This window comes from Hyla sarda, unplaced genomic scaffold, assembly GCF_029499605.1.
Source record: "Hyla sarda isolate aHylSar1 unplaced genomic scaffold, aHylSar1.hap1 scaffold_1288, whole genome shotgun sequence".
In the NCBI taxonomy this organism is placed as follows: Eukaryota; Metazoa; Chordata; class Amphibia; order Anura; family Hylidae; genus Hyla; species Hyla sarda.
In genome coordinates, this window is record NW_026607911.1 from 64,347 (window position 1) to 84,478 (window position 20,132).

Here is a 20,132-nt window from a genome sequence, read left to right on the forward strand (position 1 = left end):
ACACTGGGGGATAATTTTCTAAGGATTTATACTGATTTTTCCTGTCTGAATTTGTCGCACAGAAAGTTGCAGGCCAAATATGTGTGACATTTCTGCGACTTTAGCTTCTAGAGCATTTTTACAACATTATACATAGGTGCTGAATACATAAAAAGCGACTGTTCAGCGACAGACAAGTCGCATCGGCTGAAAGTAGGCCAGAATGTCAGTCCATGTTGGAGCAGGTTTAGATACAGTCTAAAGCATAGATCTCAAAGTCTGTGCACAGAATTTAGCAAGGGCCTCGCACCTTCTGATGCATCAGGTAGGTGCACAATAGCATAGCCTAACCCTCTGTACTTTGGTCTATATTGATGCGGGACATAGACAGCCAGCTGATGACCAATCCATTAGTGCAATGGATGGCTGGAAGCATTTGTCTTTGCCTTTGCAATACCACAGAAGCAATGCATGGTCAATGTACAGCAATGACACACCTGTGTGAACAGCCAGGAGACCCCCCCCCCCCCCCCCCATGTTATGTTACATAGTTACATAGTTAGTACGGTCGAAAAAAGACATATGTCCATCACGTTCAACCAGGGAATTAAGGGGTAGGGGTGTGGCGCGATATTGGGGAAGGGATGAGATTTTATATTTCTTCATAAGCATTAATCTTATTTTGTCAATTAGGAACATTCAGCACCCACCCGCTATCAAGGCAGCTGCCTATCATGTCATGCCCTACCTGCACAGGTGTGCTGGCTACTCAAATGATCCAATTAAGGAGGCCATTTAGTCAGCAGCAGCAGAAGTCCTGTGCCTGGACGCTCCAACAGGGGCCAGACACAAGCAGAAGCAGAAGCAGCAGAAGCAGCAGCAGCACCACCTTTTGTTTTTTGGCTGCAGCAGCAGCAAGGCCCACAGGGCTGGCTAGCTGGCTAGCCAGCAAGCAGGTAGCAATGAAAGTAGGAATCTTTCTTTTTAACCCTGTAAGGGGGTGGTGCACTGTACCCGAAGATACTGCCATATCGGGTCAATGCATAGGGCGACGGAAGCAAGCTTCGAAATCGGCCCCCGTTCTCAAAAATCCATTTAATATATGGTCCCCAGATAGGGGACGTATCAGATATTAAACTGATAAGAACAGATACTACACTTGATCTTAGCCAAAAGGCCGAGAAGCGATAACCGTGAAAGGGGCGGGCCCAACAAGGTCCCCTTCATGGGCACTATCACTGCTTGCTGTCAGGGAGGCTGCCAGACAATTTTCCATGCACACTCTGGGCTGGGGGGCAGTCAACCACCAGTACACACAGCAGAACCTAAACCCATACCATTATTGCTAAGCAGCAAGACAGGGGCCCATTGCACTCCCACGGGGCCTTTTTAAATGCAATCCATAACCCGGATTTGCCAGGAACCCTTCTTACTCCTCCTACTTGCATGTGACACTGGGCTTAGGATCTGCATAGGAAACACACACACAAGCACACACCTACCTTTGTTGCCTGCAGATGCCTCCTTGGCTGTCCCCAAACGGTATCAAACCAACACCCACGGGAAGCTGTAAGCATAGAGGACATGCCTGCACCCCATTGGACTTACCTGTGTGGGTTAAATCCGGGTTATTTGACAACCTATGGCGGTGATGGTTCTGCTCAGGCAGAGCAGTGCTGATGCTCCTCATAAAGCTGTCGCTGCTGTGAAGGTTCTAGGTGACATCACAAATCCCTTTGGTTACATACACAACAAAGCTGGGTTGTTGTTGTTTACACTCTGCAAGGCCTGTGGAAGTGAGTGACATCATAGCACTGTAGTTCTGAGGGTTCAAGATGGATGCAACAATCTCCTGTTGCTTCTATGAAGGCCGTAATAGACGACATCACCAAACAGCTCCATAGTCACATACACAGCAAAGGAGAGATGTTGTTTACACCTAGTGATGTCAGTGGTATTGAGTGACATCACAGCACAGTGCTAAGGCTCCTGGGCCTGGACACAGCAGCGGCTGCAATATCTCAACGGAGAATACGTTTATATCTATGTGTGTGTGTGCGCATATATATATATATATATATATATATATATATATATATATTTCTCCGCCGAAATCACTTTTAAACCCATTTCCACCTTTTTTTCCCTTCTCTTCCTCTTACTTTTTTTTCACGTTTTTTTACGTTTTTCTCCTTTTCGCCTCTTTTCTGGGCGTATTATTCTTCTTTTTCTTCTTTTTTTTCGTCTAATGCATACCCCATCAGTGCAGCAATGCTTATTCAATACCGCCAGCAGATGGAGACACTGGGGGATAATTTTCTAAGGATTTATACTGATTTTTCCTGTCTGAATTTGTCGCACAGAAAGTTGCAGGCCAAATATGTGTGACATTTCTGCGACTTTAGCTTCTAGAGCATTTTTACAACATTATACATAGGTGCTGAATACATAAAAAGCGACTGTTCAGCGACAGACAAGTCGCATCGGCTGAAAGTAGGCCAGAATGTCAGTCCATGTTGGAGCAGGTTTAGATACAGTCTAAAGCATAGATCTCAAAGTCTGTGCACAGAATTTAGCAAGGGCCTCGCACCTTCTGATGCATCAGGTAGGTGCAAAATAGCATAGCCTAACCCTCTGTACTTTGGTCTATATTGATGCGGGACATAGACAGCCAGCTGATGACCAATCCATTAGTGCAATGGATGGCTGGAAGCATTTGTCTTTGCCTTTGCAATACCACAGAAGCAATGCATGGTCAATGTACAGCAATGACACACCTGTGTGAACAGCCAGGAGACCCCCCCCCCCCATGTTATGTTACATAGTTACATAGTTAGTACGGTCGAAAAAAGACATATGTCCATCACGTTCAACCAGGGAATTAAGGGGTAGGGGTGTGGCGCGATATTGGGGAAGGGATGAGATTTTATATTTCTTCATAAGCATTAATCTTATTTTGTCAATTAGGAACATTCAGCACCCACCCGCTATCAAGGCAGCTGCCTATCATGTCATGCCCTACCTGCACAGGTGTGCTGGCTACTCAAATGATCCAATTAAGGAGGCCATTTAGTCAGCAGCAGCAGAAGTCCTGTGCCTGGACGCTCCAACAGGGGCCAGACACAAGCAGAAGCAGAAGCAGCAGAAGCAGCAGCAGCACCACCTTTTGTTTTTTGGCTGCAGCAGCAGCAAGGCCCACAGGGCTGGCTAGCTGGCTAGCCAGCAAGCAGGTAGCAATGAAAGTAGGAATCTTTCTTTTTAACCCTGTAAGGGGGTGGTGCACTGTACCCGAAGATACTGCCATATCGGGTCAATGCATAGGGCGACGGAAGCAAGCTTCGAAATCGGCCCCCGTTCTCAAAAATCCATTTAATATATGGTCCCCAGATAGGGGACGTATCAGATATTAAACTGATAAGAACAGATACTACACTTGATCTTAGCCAAAAGGCCGAGAAGCGATAACCGTGAAAGGGGCGGGCCCAACAAGGTCCCCTTCATGGGCACTATCACTGCTTGCTGTCAGGGAGGCTGCCAGACAATTTTCCATGCACACTCTGGGCTGGGGGGCAGTCAACCACCAGTACACACAGCAGAACCTAAACCCATACCATTATTGCTAAGCAGCAAGACAGGGGCCCATTGCACTCCCACGGGGCCTTTTTAAATGCAATCCATAACCCGGATTTGCCAGGAACCCTTCTTACTCCTCCTACTTGCATGTGACACTGGGCTTAGGATCTGCATAGGAAACACACACACAAGCACACACCTACCTTTGTTGCCTGCAGATGCCTCCTTGGCTGTCCCCAAACGGTATCAAACCAACACCCACGGGAAGCTGTAAGCATAGAGGACATGCCTGCACCCCATTGGACTTACCTGTGTGGGTTAAATCCGGGTTATTTGACAACCTATGGCGGTGATGGTTCTGCTCAGGCAGAGCAGTGCTGATGCTCCTCATAAAGCTGTCGCTGCTGTGAAGGTTCTAGGTGACATCACAAATCCCTTTGGTTACATACACAACAAAGCTGGGTTGTTGTTGTTTACACTCTGCAAGGCCTGTGGAAGTGAGTGACATCATAGCACTGTAGTTCTGAGGGTTCAAGATGGATGCAACAATCTCCTGTTGCTTCTATGAAGGCCATAATAGACGACATCACCAAACAGCTCCATAGTCACATACACAGCAAAGGAGAGATGTTGTTTACACCTAGTGATGTCAGTGGTATTGAGTGACATCACAGCACAGTGCTAAGGCTCCTGGGCCTGGACACAGCAGCGGCTGCAATATCTCAACGGAGAATACGTTTATATATATGTGTGTGTGTGTGCGCGTATATATATATATATATATATATATATATATATATATATATATATTTCTCCGCCGAAATCACTTTTAAACCCATTTCCACCTTTTTTTCCCTTCTCTTCCTCTTACTTTTTTTTCACGTTTTTTTACGTTTTTCTCCTTTTCGCCTCTTTTCTGGGCGTATTATTCTTCTTTTTCTTCTTTTTTTTCGTCTAATGCATACCCCATCAGTGCAGCAATGCTTATTCAATACCGCCAGCAGATGGAGACACTGGGGGATAATTTTCTAAGGATTTATACTGATTTTTCCTGTCTGAATTTGTCGCACAGAAAGTTGCAGGCCAAATATGTGTGACATTTCTGCGACTTTAGCTTCTAGAGCATTTTTACAACATTATACATAGGTGCTGAATACATAAAAAGCGACTGTTCAGCGACAGACAAGTCGCATCGGCTGAAAGTAGGCCAGAATGTCAGTCCATGTTGGAGCAGGTTTAGATACAGTCTAAAGCATAGATCTCAAAGTCTGTGCACAGAATTTAGCAAGGGCCTCGCACCTTCTGATGCATCAGGTAGGTGCACAATAGCATAGCCTAACCCTCTGTACTTTGGTCTATATTGATGCGGGACATAGACAGCCAGCTGATGACCAATCCATTAGTGCAATGGATGGCTGGAAGCATTTGTCTTTGCCTTTGCAATACCACAGAAGCAATGCATGGTCAATGTACAGCAATGACACACCTGTGTGAACAGCCAGGAGACCCCCCCCCCCCCCCCCCATGTTATGTTACATAGTTACATAGTTAGTACGGTCGAAAAAAGACATATGTCCATCACGTTCAACCAGGGAATTAAGGGGTAGGGGTGTGGCGCGATATTGGGGAAGGGATGAGATTTTATATTTCTTCATAAGCATTAATCTTATTTTGTCAATTAGGAACATTCAGCACCCACCCGCTATCAAGGCAGCTGCCTATCATGTCATGCCCTACCTGCACAGGTGTGCTGGCTACTCAAATGATCCAATTAAGGAGGCCATTTAGTCAGCAGCAGCAGAAGTCCTGTGCCTGGACGCTCCAACAGGGGCCAGACACAAGCAGAAGCAGAAGCAGCAGAAGCAGCAGCAGCACCACCTTTTGTTTTTTGGCTGCAGCAGCAGCAAGGCCCACAGGGCTGGCTAGCTGGCTAGCCAGCAAGCAGGTAGCAATGAAAGTAGGAATCTTTCTTTTTAACCCTGTAAGGGGGTGGTGCACTGTACCCGAAGATACTGCCATATCGGGTCAATGCATAGGGCGACGGAAGCAAGCTTCGAAATCGGCCCCCGTTCTCAAAAATCCATTTAATATATGGTCCCCAGATAGGGGACGTATCAGATATTAAACTGATAAGAACAGATACTACACTTGATCTTAGCCAAAAGGCCGAGAAGCGATAACCGTGAAAGGGGCGGGCCCAACAAGGTCCCCTTCATGGGCACTATCACTGCTTGCTGTCAGGGAGGCTGCCAGACAATTTTCCATGCACACTCTGGGCTGGGGGGCAGTCAACCACCAGTACACACAGCAGAACCTAAACCCATACCATTATTGCTAAGCAGCAAGACAGGGGCCCATTGCACTCCCACGGGGCCTTTTTAAATGCAATCCATAACCCGGATTTGCCAGGAACCCTTCTTACTCCTCCTACTTGCATGTGACACTGGGCTTAGGATCTGCATAGGAAACACACACACAAGCACACACCTACCTTTGTTGCCTGCAGATGCCTCCTTGGCTGTCCCCAAACGGTATCAAACCAACACCCACGGGAAGCTGTAAGCATAGAGGACATGCCTGCACCCCATTGGACTTACCTGTGTGGGTTAAATCCGGGTTATTTGACAACCTATGGCGGTGATGGTTCTGCTCAGGCAGAGCAGTGCTGATGCTCCTCATAAAGCTGTCGCTGCTGTGAAGGTTCTAGGTGACATCACAAATCCCTTTGGTTACATACACAACAAAGCTGGGTTGTTGTTGTTTACACTCTGCAAGGCCTGTGGAAGTGAGTGACATCATAGCACTGTAGTTCTGAGGGTTCAAGATGGATGCAACAATCTCCTGTTGCTTCTATGAAGGCCGTAATAGACGACATCACCAAACAGCTCCATAGTCACATACACAGCAAAGGAGAGATGTTGTTTACACCTAGTGATGTCAGTGGTATTGAGTGACATCACAGCACAGTGCTAAGGCTCCTGGGCCTGGACACAGCAGCGGCTGCAATATCTCAACGGAGAATACGTTTATATCTATGTGTGTGTGTGCGCATATATATATATATATATATATATATATATATATATATATATATATATATATTTCTCCGCCGAAATCACTTTTAAACCCATTTCCACCTTTTTTTCCCTTCTCTTCCTCTTACTTTTTTTTCACGTTTTTTTACGTTTTTCTCCTTTTCGCCTCTTTTCTGGGCGTATTATTCTTCTTTTTCTTCTTTTTTTTCGTCTAATGCATACCCCATCAGTGCAGCAATGCTTATTCAATACCGCCAGCAGATGGAGACACTGGGGGATAATTTTCTAAGGATTTATACTGATTTTTCCTGTCTGAATTTGTCGCACAGAAAGTTGCAGGCCAAATATGTGTGACATTTCTGCGACTTTAGCTTCTAGAGCATTTTTACAACATTATACATAGGTGCTGAATACATAAAAAGCGACTGTTCAGCGACAGACAAGTCGCATCGGCTGAAAGTAGGCCAGAATGTCAGTCCATGTTGGAGCAGGTTTAGATACAGTCTAAAGCATAGATCTCAAAGTCTGTGCACAGAATTTAGCAAGGGCCTCGCACCTTCTGATGCATCAGGTAGGTGCACAATAGCATAGCCTAACCCTCTGTACTTTGGTCTATATTGATGCGGGACATAGACAGCCAGCTGATGACCAATCCATTAGTGCAATGGATGGCTGGAAGCATTTGTCTTTGCCTTTGCAATACCACAGAAGCAATGCATGGTCAATGTACAGCAATGACACACCTGTGTGAACAGCCAGGAGACCCCCCCCCCCCCCCCCCATGTTATGTTACATAGTTACATAGTTAGTACGGTCGAAAAAAGACATATGTCCATCACGTTCAACCAGGGAATTAAGGGGTAGGGGTGTGGCGCGATATTGGGGAAGGGATGAGATTTTATATTTCTTCATAAGCATTAATCTTATTTTGTCAATTAGGAACATTCAGCACCCACCCGCTATCAAGGCAGCTGCCTATCATGTCATGCCCTACCTGCACAGGTGTGCTGGCTACTCAAATGATCCAATTAAGGAGGCCATTTAGTCAGCAGCAGCAGAAGTCCTGTGCCTGGACGCTCCAACAGGGGCCAGACACAAGCAGAAGCAGAAGCAGCAGAAGCAGCAGCAGCACCACCTTTTGTTTTTTGGCTGCAGCAGCAGCAAGGCCCACAGGGCTGGCTAGCTGGCTAGCCAGCAAGCAGGTAGCAATGAAAGTAGGAATCTTTCTTTTTAACCCTGTAAGGGGGTGGTGCACTGTACCCGAAGATACTGCCATATCGGGTCAATGCATAGGGCGACGGAAGCAAGCTTCGAAATCGGCCCCCGTTCTCAAAAATCCATTTAATATATGGTCCCCAGATAGGGGACGTATCAGATATTAAACTGATAAGAACAGATACTACACTTGATCTTAGCCAAAAGGCCGAGAAGCGATAACCGTGAAAGGGGCGGGCCCAACAAGGTCCCCTTCATGGGCACTATCACTGCTTGCTGTCAGGGAGGCTGCCAGACAATTTTCCATGCACACTCTGGGCTGGGGGGCAGTCAACCACCAGTACACACAGCAGAACCTAAACCCATACCATTATTGCTAAGCAGCAAGACAGGGGCCCATTGCACTCCCACGGGGCCTTTTTAAATGCAATCCATAACCCGGATTTGCCAGGAACCCTTCTTACTCCTCCTACTTGCATGTGACACTGGGCTTAGGATCTGCATAGGAAACACACACACAAGCACACACCTACCTTTGTTGCCTGCAGATGCCTCCTTGGCTGTCCCCAAACGGTATCAAACCAACACCCACGGGAAGCTGTAAGCATAGAGGACATGCCTGCACCCCATTGGACTTACCTGTGTGGGTTAAATCCGGGTTATTTGACAACCTATGGCGGTGATGGTTCTGCTCAGGCAGAGCAGTGCTGATGCTCCTCATAAAGCTGTCGCTGCTGTGAAGGTTCTAGGTGACATCACAAATCCCTTTGGTTACATACACAACAAAGCTGGGTTGTTGTTGTTTACACTCTGCAAGGCCTGTGGAAGTGAGTGACATCATAGCACTGTAGTTCTGAGGGTTCAAGATGGATGCAACAATCTCCTGTTGCTTCTATGAAGGCCGTAATAGACGACATCACCAAACAGCTCCATAGTCACATACACAGCAAAGGAGAGATGTTGTTTACACCTAGTGATGTCAGTGGTATTGAGTGACATCACAGCACAGTGCTAAGGCTCCTGGGCCTGGACACAGCAGCGGCTGCAATATCTCAACGGAGAATACGTTTATATCTATGTGTGTGTGTGCGCATATATATATATATATATATATATATATATATATATATATATATATTTCTCCGCCGAAATCACTTTTAAACCCATTTCCACCTTTTTTTCCCTTCTCTTCCTCTTACTTTTTTTTCACGTTTTTTTACGTTTTTCTCCTTTTCGCCTCTTTTCTGGGCGTATTATTCTTCTTTTTCTTCTTTTTTTTCGTCTAATGCATACCCCATCAGTGCAGCAATGCTTATTCAATACCGCCAGCAGATGGAGACACTGGGGGATAATTTTCTAAGGATTTATACTGATTTTTCCTGTCTGAATTTGTCGCACAGAAAGTTGCAGGCCAAATATGTGTGACATTTCTGCGACTTTAGCTTCTAGAGCATTTTTACAACATTATACATAGGTGCTGAATACATAAAAAGCGACTGTTCAGCGACAGACAAGTCGCATCGGCTGAAAGTAGGCCAGAATGTCAGTCCATGTTGGAGCAGGTTTAGATACAGTCTAAAGCATAGATCTCAAAGTCTGTGCACAGAATTTAGCAAGGGCCTCGCACCTTCTGATGCATCAGGTAGGTGCACAATAGCATAGCCTAACCCTCTGTACTTTGGTCTATATTGATGCGGGACATAGACAGCCAGCTGATGACCAATCCATTAGTGCAATGGATGGCTGGAAGCATTTGTCTTTGCCTTTGCAATACCACAGAAGCAATGCATGGTCAATGTACAGCAATGACACACCTGTGTGAACAGCCAGGAGACCCCCCCCCCCCATGTTATGTTACATAGTTACATAGTTAGTACGGTCGAAAAAAGACATATGTCCATCACGTTCAACCAGGGAATTAAGGGGTAGGGGTGTGGCGCGATATTGGGGAAGGGATGAGATTTTATATTTCTTCATAAGCATTAATCTTATTTTGTCAATTAGGAACATTCAGCACCCACCCGCTATCAAGGCAGCTGCCTATCATGTCATGCCCTACCTGCACAGGTGTGCTGGCTACTCAAATGATCCAATTAAGGAGGCCATTTAGTCAGCAGCAGCAGAAGTCCTGTGCCTGGACGCTCCAACAGGGGCCAGACACAAGCAGAAGCAGAAGCAGCAGAAGCAGCAGCAGCACCACCTTTTGTTTTTTGGCTGCAGCAGCAGCAAGGCCCACAGGGCTGGCTAGCTGGCTAGCCAGCAAGCAGGTAGCAATGAAAGTAGGAATCTTTCTTTTTAACCCTGTAAGGGGGTGGTGCACTGTACCCGAAGATACTGCCATATCGGGTCAATGCATAGGGCGACGGAAGCAAGCTTCGAAATCGGCCCCCGTTCTCAAAAATCCATTTAATATATGGTCCCCAGATAGGGGACGTATCAGATATTAAACTGATAAGAACAGATACTACACTTGATCTTAGCCAAAAGGCCGAGAAGCGATAACCGTGAAAGGGGCGGGCCCAACAAGGTCCCCTTCATGGGCACTATCACTGCTTGCTGTCAGGGAGGCTGCCAGACAATTTTCCATGCACACTCTGGGCTGGGGGGCAGTCAACCACCAGTACACACAGCAGAACCTAAACCCATACCATTATTGCTAAGCAGCAAGACAGGGGCCCATTGCACTCCCACGGGGCCTTTTTAAATGCAATCCATAACCCGGATTTGCCAGGAACCCTTCTTACTCCTCCTACTTGCATGTGACACTGGGCTTAGGATCTGCATAGGAAACACACACACAAGCACACACCTACCTTTGTTGCCTGCAGATGCCTCCTTGGCTGTCCCCAAACGGTATCAAACCAACACCCACGGGAAGCTGTAAGCATAGAGGACATGCCTGCACCCCATTGGACTTACCTGTGTGGGTTAAATCCGGGTTATTTGACAACCTATGGCGGTGATGGTTCTGCTCAGGCAGAGCAGTGCTGATGCTCCTCATAAAGCTGTCGCTGCTGTGAAGGTTCTAGGTGACATCACAAATCCCTTTGGTTACATACACAACAAAGCTGGGTTGTTGTTGTTTACACTCTGCAAGGCCTGTGGAAGTGAGTGACATCATAGCACTGTAGTTCTGAGGGTTCAAGATGGATGCAACAATCTCCTGTTGCTTCTATGAAGGCCGTAATAGACGACATCACCAAACAGCTCCATAGTCACATACACAGCAAAGGAGAGATGTTGTTTACACCTAGTGATGTCAGTGGTATTGAGTGACATCACAGCACAGTGCTAAGGCTCCTGGGCCTGGACACAGCAGCGGCTGCAATATCTCAACGGAGAATACGTTTATATCTATGTGTGTGTGTGCGCATATATATATATATATATATATATATATATATATATATATATTTCTCCGCCGAAATCACTTTTAAACCCATTTCCACCTTTTTTTCCCTTCTCTTCCTCTTACTTTTTTTTCACGTTTTTTTACGTTTTTCTCCTTTTCGCCTCTTTTCTGGGCGTATTATTCTTCTTTTTCTTCTTTTTTTTCGTCTAATGCATACCCCATCAGTGCAGCAATGCTTATTCAATACCGCCAGCAGATGGAGACACTGGGGGATAATTTTCTAAGGATTTATACTGATTTTTCCTGTCTGAATTTGTCGCACAGAAAGTTGCAGGCCAAATATGTGTGACATTTCTGCGACTTTAGCTTCTAGAGCATTTTTACAACATTATACATAGGTGCTGAATACATAAAAAGCGACTGTTCAGCGACAGACAAGTCGCATCGGCTGAAAGTAGGCCAGAATGTCAGTCCATGTTGGAGCAGGTTTAGATACAGTCTAAAGCATAGATCTCAAAGTCTGTGCACAGAATTTAGCAAGGGCCTCGCACCTTCTGATGCATCAGGTAGGTGCACAATAGCATAGCCTAACCATCTGTACTTTGGTCTATATTGATGCGGGACATAGACAGCCAGCTGATGACCAATCCATTAGTGCAATGGATGGCTGGAAGCATTTGTCTTTGCCTTTGCAATACCACAGAAGCAATGCATGGTCAATGTACAGCAATGACACACCTGTGTGAACAGCCAGGAGACCCCCCCCCCCCCCCCCCCCCATGTTATGTTACATAGTTACATAGTTAGTACGGTCGAAAAAAGACATATGTCCATCACGTTCAACCAGGGAATTAAGGGGTAGGGGTGTGGCGCGATATTGGGGAAGGGATGAGATTTTATATTTCTTCATAAGCATTAATCTTATTTTGTCAATTAGGAACATTCAGCACCCACCCGCTATCAAGGCAGCTGCCTATCATGTCATGCCCTACCTGCACAGGTGTGCTGGCTACTCAAATGATCCAATTAAGGAGGCCATTTAGTCAGCAGCAGCAGAAGTCCTGTGCCTGGACGCTCCAACAGGGGCCAGACACAAGCAGAAGTAGCAGAAGCAGCAGCAGCACCACCTTTTGTTTTTTGGCTGCAGCAGCAGCAAGGCCCACAGGGCTGGCTAGCTGGCTAGCCAGCAAGCAGGTAGCAATGAAAGTAGGAATCTTTCTTTTTAACCCTGTAAGGGGGTGGTGCACTGTACCCGAAGATACTGCCATATCGGGTCAATGCATAGGGCGACGGAAGCAAGCTTCGAAATCGGCCCCCGTTCTCAAAAATCCATTTAATATATGGTCCCCAGATAGGGGACGTATCAGATATTAAACTGATAAGAACAGATACTACACTTGATCTTAGCCAAAAGGCCGAGAAGCGATAACCGTGAAAGGGGCGGGCCCAACAAGGTCCCCTTCATGGGCACTATCACTGCTTGCTGTCAGGGAGGCTGCCAGACAATTTTCCATGCACACTCTGGGCTGGGGGGCAGTCAACCACCAGTACACACAGCAGAACCTAAACCCATACCATTATTGCTAAGCAGCAAGACAGGGGCCCATTGCACTCCCACGGGGCCTTTTTAAATGCAATCCATAACCCAGATTTGCCAGGAACCCTTCTTACTCCTCCTACTTGCATGTGACACTGGGCTTAGGATCTGCATAGGAAACACACACACAAGCACACACCTACCTTTGTTGCCTGCAGATGCCTCCTTGGCTGTCCCCAAACGGTATCAAACCAACACCCACGGGAAGCTGTAAGCATAGAGGACATGCCTGCACCCCATTGGACTTACCTGTGTGGGTTAAATCCGGGTTATTTGACAACCTATGGCGGTGATGGTTCTGCTCAGGCAGAGCAGTGCTGATGCTCCTCATAAAGCTGTCGCTGCTGTGAAGGTTCTAGGTGACATCACAAATCCCTTTGGTTACATACACAACAAAGCTGGGTTGTTGTTGTTTACACTCTGCAAGGCCTGTGGAAGTGAGTGACATCATAGCACTGTAGTTCTGAGGGTTCAAGATGGATGCAACAATCTCCTGTTGCTTCTATGAAGGCCGTAATAGACGACATCACCAAACAGCTCCATAGTCACATACACAGCAAAGGAGAGATGTTGTTTACACCTAGTGATGTCAGTGGTATTGAGTGACATCACAGCACAGTGCTAAGGCTCCTGGGCCTGGACACAGCAGCGGCTGCAATATCTCAACGGAGAATACGTTTATATCTATGTGTGTGTGTGCGCATATATATATATATATATATATATATATATTTCTCCGCCGAAATCACTTTTAAACCCATTTCCACCTTTTTTTCCCTTCTCTTCCTCTTACTTTTTTTTCACGTTTTTTTACGTTTTTCTCCTTTTCGCCTCTTTTCTGGGCGTATTATTCTTCTTTTTCTTCTTTTTTTTCGTCTAATGCATACCCCATCAGTGCAGCAATGCTTATTCAATACCGCCAGCAGATGGAGACACTGGGGGATAATTTTCTAAGGATTTATACTGATTTTTCCTGTCTGAATTTGTCGCACAGAAAGTTGCAGGCCAAATATGTGTGACATTTCTGCGACTTTAGCTTCTAGAGCATTTTTACAACATTATACATAGGTGCTGAATACATAAAAAGCGACTGTTCAGCGACAGACAAGTCGCATCGGCTGAAAGTAGGCCAGAATGTCAGTCCATGTTGGAGCAGGTTTAGATACAGTCTAAAGCATAGATCTCAAAGTCTGTGCACAGAATTTAGCAAGGGCCTCGCACCTTCTGATGCATCAGGTAGGTGCACAATAGCATAGCCTAACCCTCTGTACTTTGGTCTATATTGATGCGGGACATAGACAGCCAGCTGATGACCAATCCATTAGTGCAATGGATGGCTGGAAGCATTTGTCTTTGCCTTTGCAATACCACAGAAGCAATGCATGGTCAATGTACAGCAATGACACACCTGTGTGAACAGCCAGGAGACCCCCCCCCCCCCCCCCATGTTATGTTACATAGTTACATAGTTAGTACGGTCGAAAAAAGACATATGTCCATCACGTTCAACCAGGGAATTAAGGGGTAGGGGTGTGGCGCGATATTGGGGAAGGGATGAGATTTTATATTTCTTCATAAGCATTAATCTTATTTTGTCAATTAGGAACATTCAGCACCCACCCGCTATCAAGGCAGCTGCCTATCATGTCATGCCCTACCTGCACAGGTGTGCTGGCTACTCAAATGATCCAATTAAGGAGGCCATTTAGTCAGCAGCAGCAGAAGTCCTGTGCCTGGACGCTCCAACAGGGGCCAGACACAAGCAGAAGCAGAAGCAGCAGAAGCAGCAGCAGCACCACCTTTTGTTTTTTGGCTGCAGCAGCAGCAAGGCCCACAGGGCTGGCTAGCTGGCTAGCCAGCAAGCAGGTAGCAATGAAAGTAGGAATCTTTCTTTTTAACCCTGTAAGGGGGTGGTGCACTGTACCCGAAGATACTGCCATATCGGGTCAATGCATAGGGCGACGGAAGCAAGCTTCGAAATCGGCCCCCGTTCTCAAAAATCCATTTAATATATGGTCCCCAGATAGGGGACGTATCAGATATTAAACTGATAAGAACAGATACTACACTTGATCTTAGCCAAAAGGCCGAGAAGCGATAACCGTGAAAGGGGCGGGCCCAACAAGGTCCCCTTCATGGGCACTATCACTGCTTGCTGTCAGGGAGGCTGCCAGACAATTTTCCATGCACACTCTGGGCTGGGGGGCAGTCAACCACCAGTACACACAGCAGAACCTAAACCCATACCATTATTGCTAAGCAGCAAGACAGGGGCCCATTGCACTCCCACGGGGCCTTTTTAAATGCAATCCATAACCCGGATTTGCCAGGAACCCTTCTTACTCCTCCTACTTGCATGTGACACTGGGCTTAGGATCTGCATAGGAAACACACACACAAGCACACACCTACCTTTGTTGCCTGCAGATGCCTCCTTGGCTGTCCCCAAACGGTATCAAACCAACACCCACGGGAAGCTGTAAGCATAGAGGACATGCCTGCACCCCATTGGACTTACCTGTGTGGGTTAAATCCGGGTTATTTGACAACCTATGGCGGTGATGGTTCTGCTCAGGCAGAGCAGTGCTGATGCTCCTCATAAAGCTGTCGCTGCTGTGAAGGTTCTAGGTGACATCACAAATCCCTTTGGTTACATACACAACAAAGCTGGGTTGTTGTTGTTTACACTCTGCAAGGCCTGTGGAAGTGAGTGACATCATAGCACTGTAGTTCTGAGGGTTCAAGATGGATGCAACAATCTCCTGTTGCTTCTATGAAGGCCGTAATAGACGACATCACCAAACAGCTCCATAGTCACATACACAGCAAAGGAGAGATGTTGTTTACACCTAGTGATGTCAGTGGTATTGAGTGACATCACAGCACAGTGCTAAGGCTCCTGGGCCTGGACACAGCAGCGGCTGCAATATCTCAACGGAGAATACGTTTATATCTATGTGTGTGTGTGCGCATATATATATATATATATATATATATATATATATATATATATATATATTTCTCCGCCGAAATCACTTTTAAACCCATTTCCACCTTTTTTTCCCTTCTCTTCCTCTTACTTTTTTTTCACGTTTTTTTACGTTTTTCTCCTTTTCGCCTCTTTTCTGGGCGTATTATTCTTCTTTTTCTTCTTTTTTTTCGTCTAATGCATACCCCATCAGTGCAGCAATGCTTATTCAATACCGCCAGCAGATGGAGACACTGGGGGATAATTTTCTAAGGATTTATACTGATTTTTCCTGTCTGAATTTGTCGCACAGAAAGTTGCAGGCCAAATATGTGTGACATTTCTGCGACTTTAGCTTCTAGAGCATTTTTACAACATTATACATAGGTGCTGAATACATAAAAAGCGACTGTTCAGCGACAGACAAGTCGCATCGGCTGAAAGTAGGCCAGAATGTCAGTCCATGTTGGAGCAGGTTTAGATACAGTCTAAAGCATAGATCTCAAAGTCTGTGCACAGAATTTAGCAAGGGCCTCGCACCTTCTGATGCATCAGGTAGGTGCACAATAGCATAGCCTAACCCTCTGTACTTTGGTCTATATTGATGCGGGACATAGACAGCCAGCTGATGACCAATCCATTAGTGCAATGGATGGCTGGAAGCATTTGTCTTTGCCTTTGCAATACCACAGAAGCAATGCATGGTCAATGTACAGCAATGACACACCTGTGTGAACAGCCAGGAGACCCCCCCCCCCCCCCCCCCATGTTATGTTACATAGTTACATAGTTAGTACGGTCGAAAAAAGACATATGTCCATCACGTTCAACCAGGGAATTAAGGGGTAGGGGTGTGGCGCGATATTGGGGAAGGGATGAGATTTTATATTTCTTCATAAGCATTAATCTTATTTTGTCAATTAGGAACATTCAGCACCCACCCGCTATCAAGGCAGCTGCCTATCATGTCATGCCCTACCTGCACAGGTGTGCTGGCTACTCAAATGATCCAATTAAGGAGGCCATTTAGTCAGCAGCAGCAGAAGTCCTGTGCCTGGACGCTCCAACAGGGGCCAGACACAAGCAGAAGCAGAAGCAGCAGAAGCAGCAGCAGCACCACCTTTTGTTTTTTGGCTGCAGCAGCAGCAAGGCCCACAGGGCTGGCTAGCTGGCTAGCCAGCAAGCAGGTAGCAATGAAAGTAGGAATCTTTCTTTTTAACCCTGTAAGGGGGTGGTGCACTGTACCCGAAGATACTGCCATATCGGGTCAATGCATAGGGCGACGGAAGCAAGCTTCGAAATCGGCCCCCGTTCTCAAAAATCCATTTAATATATGGTCCCCAGATAGGGGACGTATCAGATATTAAACTGATAAGAACAGATACTACACTTGATCTTAGCCAAAAGGCCGAGAAGCGATAACCGTGAAAGGGGCGGGCCCAACAAGGTCCCCTTCATGGGCACTATCACTGCTTGCTGTCAGGGAGGCTGCCAGACAATTTTCCATGCACACTCTGGGCTGGGGGGCAGTCAACCACCAGTACACACAGCAGAACCTAAACCCATACCATTATTGCTAAGCAGCAAGACAGGGGCCCATTGCACTCCCACGGGGCCTTTTTAAATGCAATCCATAACCCGGATTTGCCAGGAACCCTTCTTACTCCTCCTACTTGCATGTGACACTGGGCTTAGGATCTGCATAGGAAACACACACACAAGCACACACCTACCTTTGTTGCCTGCAGATGCCTCCTTGGCTGTCCCCAAACGGTATCAAACCAACACCCACGGGAAGCTGTAAGCATAGAGGACATGCCTGCACCCCATTGGACTTACCTGTGTGGGTTAAATCCGGGTTATTTGACAACCTATGGCGGTGATGGTTCTGCTCAGGCAGAGCAGTGCTGATGCTCCTCATAAAGCTGTCGCTGCTGTGAAGGTTCTAGGTGACATCACAAATCCCTTTGGTTACATACACAACAAAGCTGGGTTGTTGTTGTTTACACTCTGCAAGGCCTGTGGAAGTGAGTGACATCATAGCACTGTAGTTCTGAGGGTTCAAGATGGATGCAACAATCTCCTGTTGCTTCTATGAAGGCCGTAATAGACGACATCACCAAACAGCTCCATAGTCACATACACAGCAAAGGAGAGATGTTGTTTACACCTAGTGATGTCAGTGGTATTGAGTGACATCACAGCACAGTGCTAAGGCTCCTGGGCCTGGACACAGCAGCGGCTGCAATATCTCAACGGAGAATACGTTTATATCTATGTGTGTGTGTGCGCATATATATATATATATATATATATATATATATATATATATATATATTTCTCCGCCGAAATCACTTTTAAACCCATTTCCACCTTTTTTTCCCTTCTCTTCCTCTTACTTTTTTTTCACGTTTTTTTACGTTTTTCTCCTTTTCGCCTCTTTTCTGGGCGTATTATTCTTCTTTTTCTTCTTTTTTTTCGTCTAATGCATACCCCATCAGTGCAGCAATGCTTATTCAATACCGCCAGCAGATGGAGACACTGGGGGATAATTTTCTAAGGATTTATACTGATTTTTCCTGTCTGAATTTGTCGCACAGAAAGTTGCAGGCCAAATATGTGTGACATTTCTGCGACTTTAGCTTCTAGAGCATTTTTACAACATTATACATAGGTGCTGAATACATAAAAAGCGACTGTTCAGCGACAGACAAGTCGCATCGGCTGAAAGTAGGCCAGAATGTCAGTCCATGTTGGAGCAGGTTTAGATACAGTCTAAAGCATAGATCTCAAAGTCTGTGCACAGAATTTAGCAAGGGCCTCGCACCTTCTGATGCATCAGGTAGGTGCACAATAGCATAGCCTAACCCTCTGTACTTTGGTCTATATTGATGCGGGACATAGACAGCCAGCTGATGACCAATCCATTAGTGCAATGGATGGCTGTAAGCATTTGTCTTTGCCTTTGCAATACCACAGAAGCAATGCATGGTCAATGTACAGCAATGACACACCTGTGTGAACAGCCAGGAGACCCCCCCCCCCATGTTATGTTACATAGTTACATAGTTAGTACGGTCGAAAAAAGACATATGTCCATCACGTTCAACCAGGGAATTAAGGGGTAGGGGTGTGGCGCGATATTGGGGAAGGGATGAGATTTTATATTTCTTCATAAGCATTAATCTTATTTTGTCAATTAGGAACATTCAGCACCCACCCGCTATCAAGGCAGCTGCCTATCATGTCATGCCCTACCTGCACAGGTGTGCTGGCTACTCAAATGATCCAATTAAGGAGGCCATTTAGTCAGCAGCAGCAGAAGTCCTGTGCCTGGACGCTCCAACAGGGGCCAGACACAAGCAGAAGCAGAAGCAGCAGAAGCAGCAGCAGCACCACCTTTTGTTTTTTGGCTGCAGCAGCAGCAAGGCCCACAGGGCTGGCTAGCTGGCTAGCCAGCAAGCAGGTAGCAATGAAAGTAGGAATCTTTCTTTTTAACCCTGTAAGGGGGTGGTGCACTGTACCCGAAGATACTGCCATATCGGGTCAATGCATAGGGCGACGGAAGCAAGCTTCGAAATCGGCCCCCGTTCTCAAAAATCCATTTAATATATGGTCCCCAGATAGGGGACGTATCAGATATTAAACTGATAAGAACAGATACTACACTTGATCTTAGCCAAAAGGCCGAGAAGCGATAACCGTGAAAGGGGCGGGCCCAACAAGGTCCCCTTCATGGGCACTATCACTGCTTGCTGTCAGGGAGGCTGCCAGACAATTTTCCATGCACACTCTGGGCTGGGGGGCAGTCAACCACCAGTACACACAGCAGAACCTAAACCCATACCATTATTGCTAAGCAGCAAGACAGGGGCCCATTGCACTCCCACGGGGCCTTTTTAAATGCAATCCATAACCCGGATTTGCCAGGAACCCTTCTTACTCCTCCTACTTGCATGTGACACTGGGCTTAGGATCTGCATAGGAAACACACACACAAGCACACACCTACCTTTGTTGCCTGCAGATGCCTCCTTGGCTGTCCCCAAACGGTATCAAACCAACACCCACGGGAAGCTGTAAGCATAGAGGACATGCCTGCACCCCATTGGACTTACCTGTGTGGGTTAAATCCGGGTTATTTGACAACCTATGGCGGTGATGGTTCTGCTCAGGCAGAGCAGTGCTGATGCTCCTCATAAAGCTGTCGCTGCTGTGAAGGTTCTAGGTGACATCACAAATCCCTTTGGTTACATACACAACAAAGCTGGGTTGTTGTTGTTTACACTCTGCAAGGCCTGTGGAAGTGAGTGACATCATAGCACTGTAGTTCTGAGGGTTCAAGATGGATGCAACAATCTCCTGTTGCTTCTATGAAGGCCGTAATAGACGACATCACCAAACAGCTCCATA

At 46.4% G+C, this 20,132-nt stretch overlaps 9 non-coding genes across 9 annotated transcripts; all 9 read right to left on the reverse strand.

Moving 5' to 3' along the window:
• Positions 1-977: 977 nt before the first annotated feature.
• On the reverse strand, positions 978-1,168 carry LOC130304687 (U2 spliceosomal RNA). The gene has a single exon (XR_008854418.1). It is a non-coding gene; the product is annotated as a U2 spliceosomal RNA (small nuclear RNA).
• Positions 1,169-3,251: 2,083 nt separating this feature from the next.
• LOC130304688 (U2 spliceosomal RNA) lies at positions 3,252-3,442 on the reverse strand. The gene has a single exon (XR_008854419.1). It is a non-coding gene; the product is annotated as a U2 spliceosomal RNA (small nuclear RNA).
• Positions 3,443-5,539: 2,097 nt separating this feature from the next.
• On the reverse strand, positions 5,540-5,730 carry LOC130304689 (U2 spliceosomal RNA). Its single transcript, XR_008854420.1, has one exon. It is a non-coding gene; the product is annotated as a U2 spliceosomal RNA (small nuclear RNA).
• A 2,101-nt stretch (positions 5,731-7,831) lies between these two features.
• On the reverse strand, positions 7,832-8,022 carry LOC130304690 (U2 spliceosomal RNA). Its single transcript, XR_008854421.1, has one exon. It is a non-coding gene; the product is annotated as a U2 spliceosomal RNA (small nuclear RNA).
• Positions 8,023-10,111: 2,089 nt separating this feature from the next.
• LOC130304691 (U2 spliceosomal RNA) lies at positions 10,112-10,302 on the reverse strand. Its single transcript, XR_008854422.1, has one exon. It is a non-coding gene; the product is annotated as a U2 spliceosomal RNA (small nuclear RNA).
• A 2,088-nt stretch (positions 10,303-12,390) lies between these two features.
• LOC130304692 (U2 spliceosomal RNA) lies at positions 12,391-12,581 on the reverse strand. The gene has a single exon (XR_008854423.1). It is a non-coding gene; the product is annotated as a U2 spliceosomal RNA (small nuclear RNA).
• A 2,078-nt stretch (positions 12,582-14,659) lies between these two features.
• LOC130304693 (U2 spliceosomal RNA) lies at positions 14,660-14,850 on the reverse strand. Its single transcript, XR_008854424.1, has one exon. It is a non-coding gene; the product is annotated as a U2 spliceosomal RNA (small nuclear RNA).
• Positions 14,851-16,948: 2,098 nt separating this feature from the next.
• On the reverse strand, positions 16,949-17,139 carry LOC130304695 (U2 spliceosomal RNA). Its single transcript, XR_008854426.1, has one exon. It is a non-coding gene; the product is annotated as a U2 spliceosomal RNA (small nuclear RNA).
• A 2,088-nt stretch (positions 17,140-19,227) lies between these two features.
• LOC130304696 (U2 spliceosomal RNA) lies at positions 19,228-19,418 on the reverse strand. The gene has a single exon (XR_008854427.1). It is a non-coding gene; the product is annotated as a U2 spliceosomal RNA (small nuclear RNA).
• Positions 19,419-20,132: the final 714 nt, after the last annotated feature.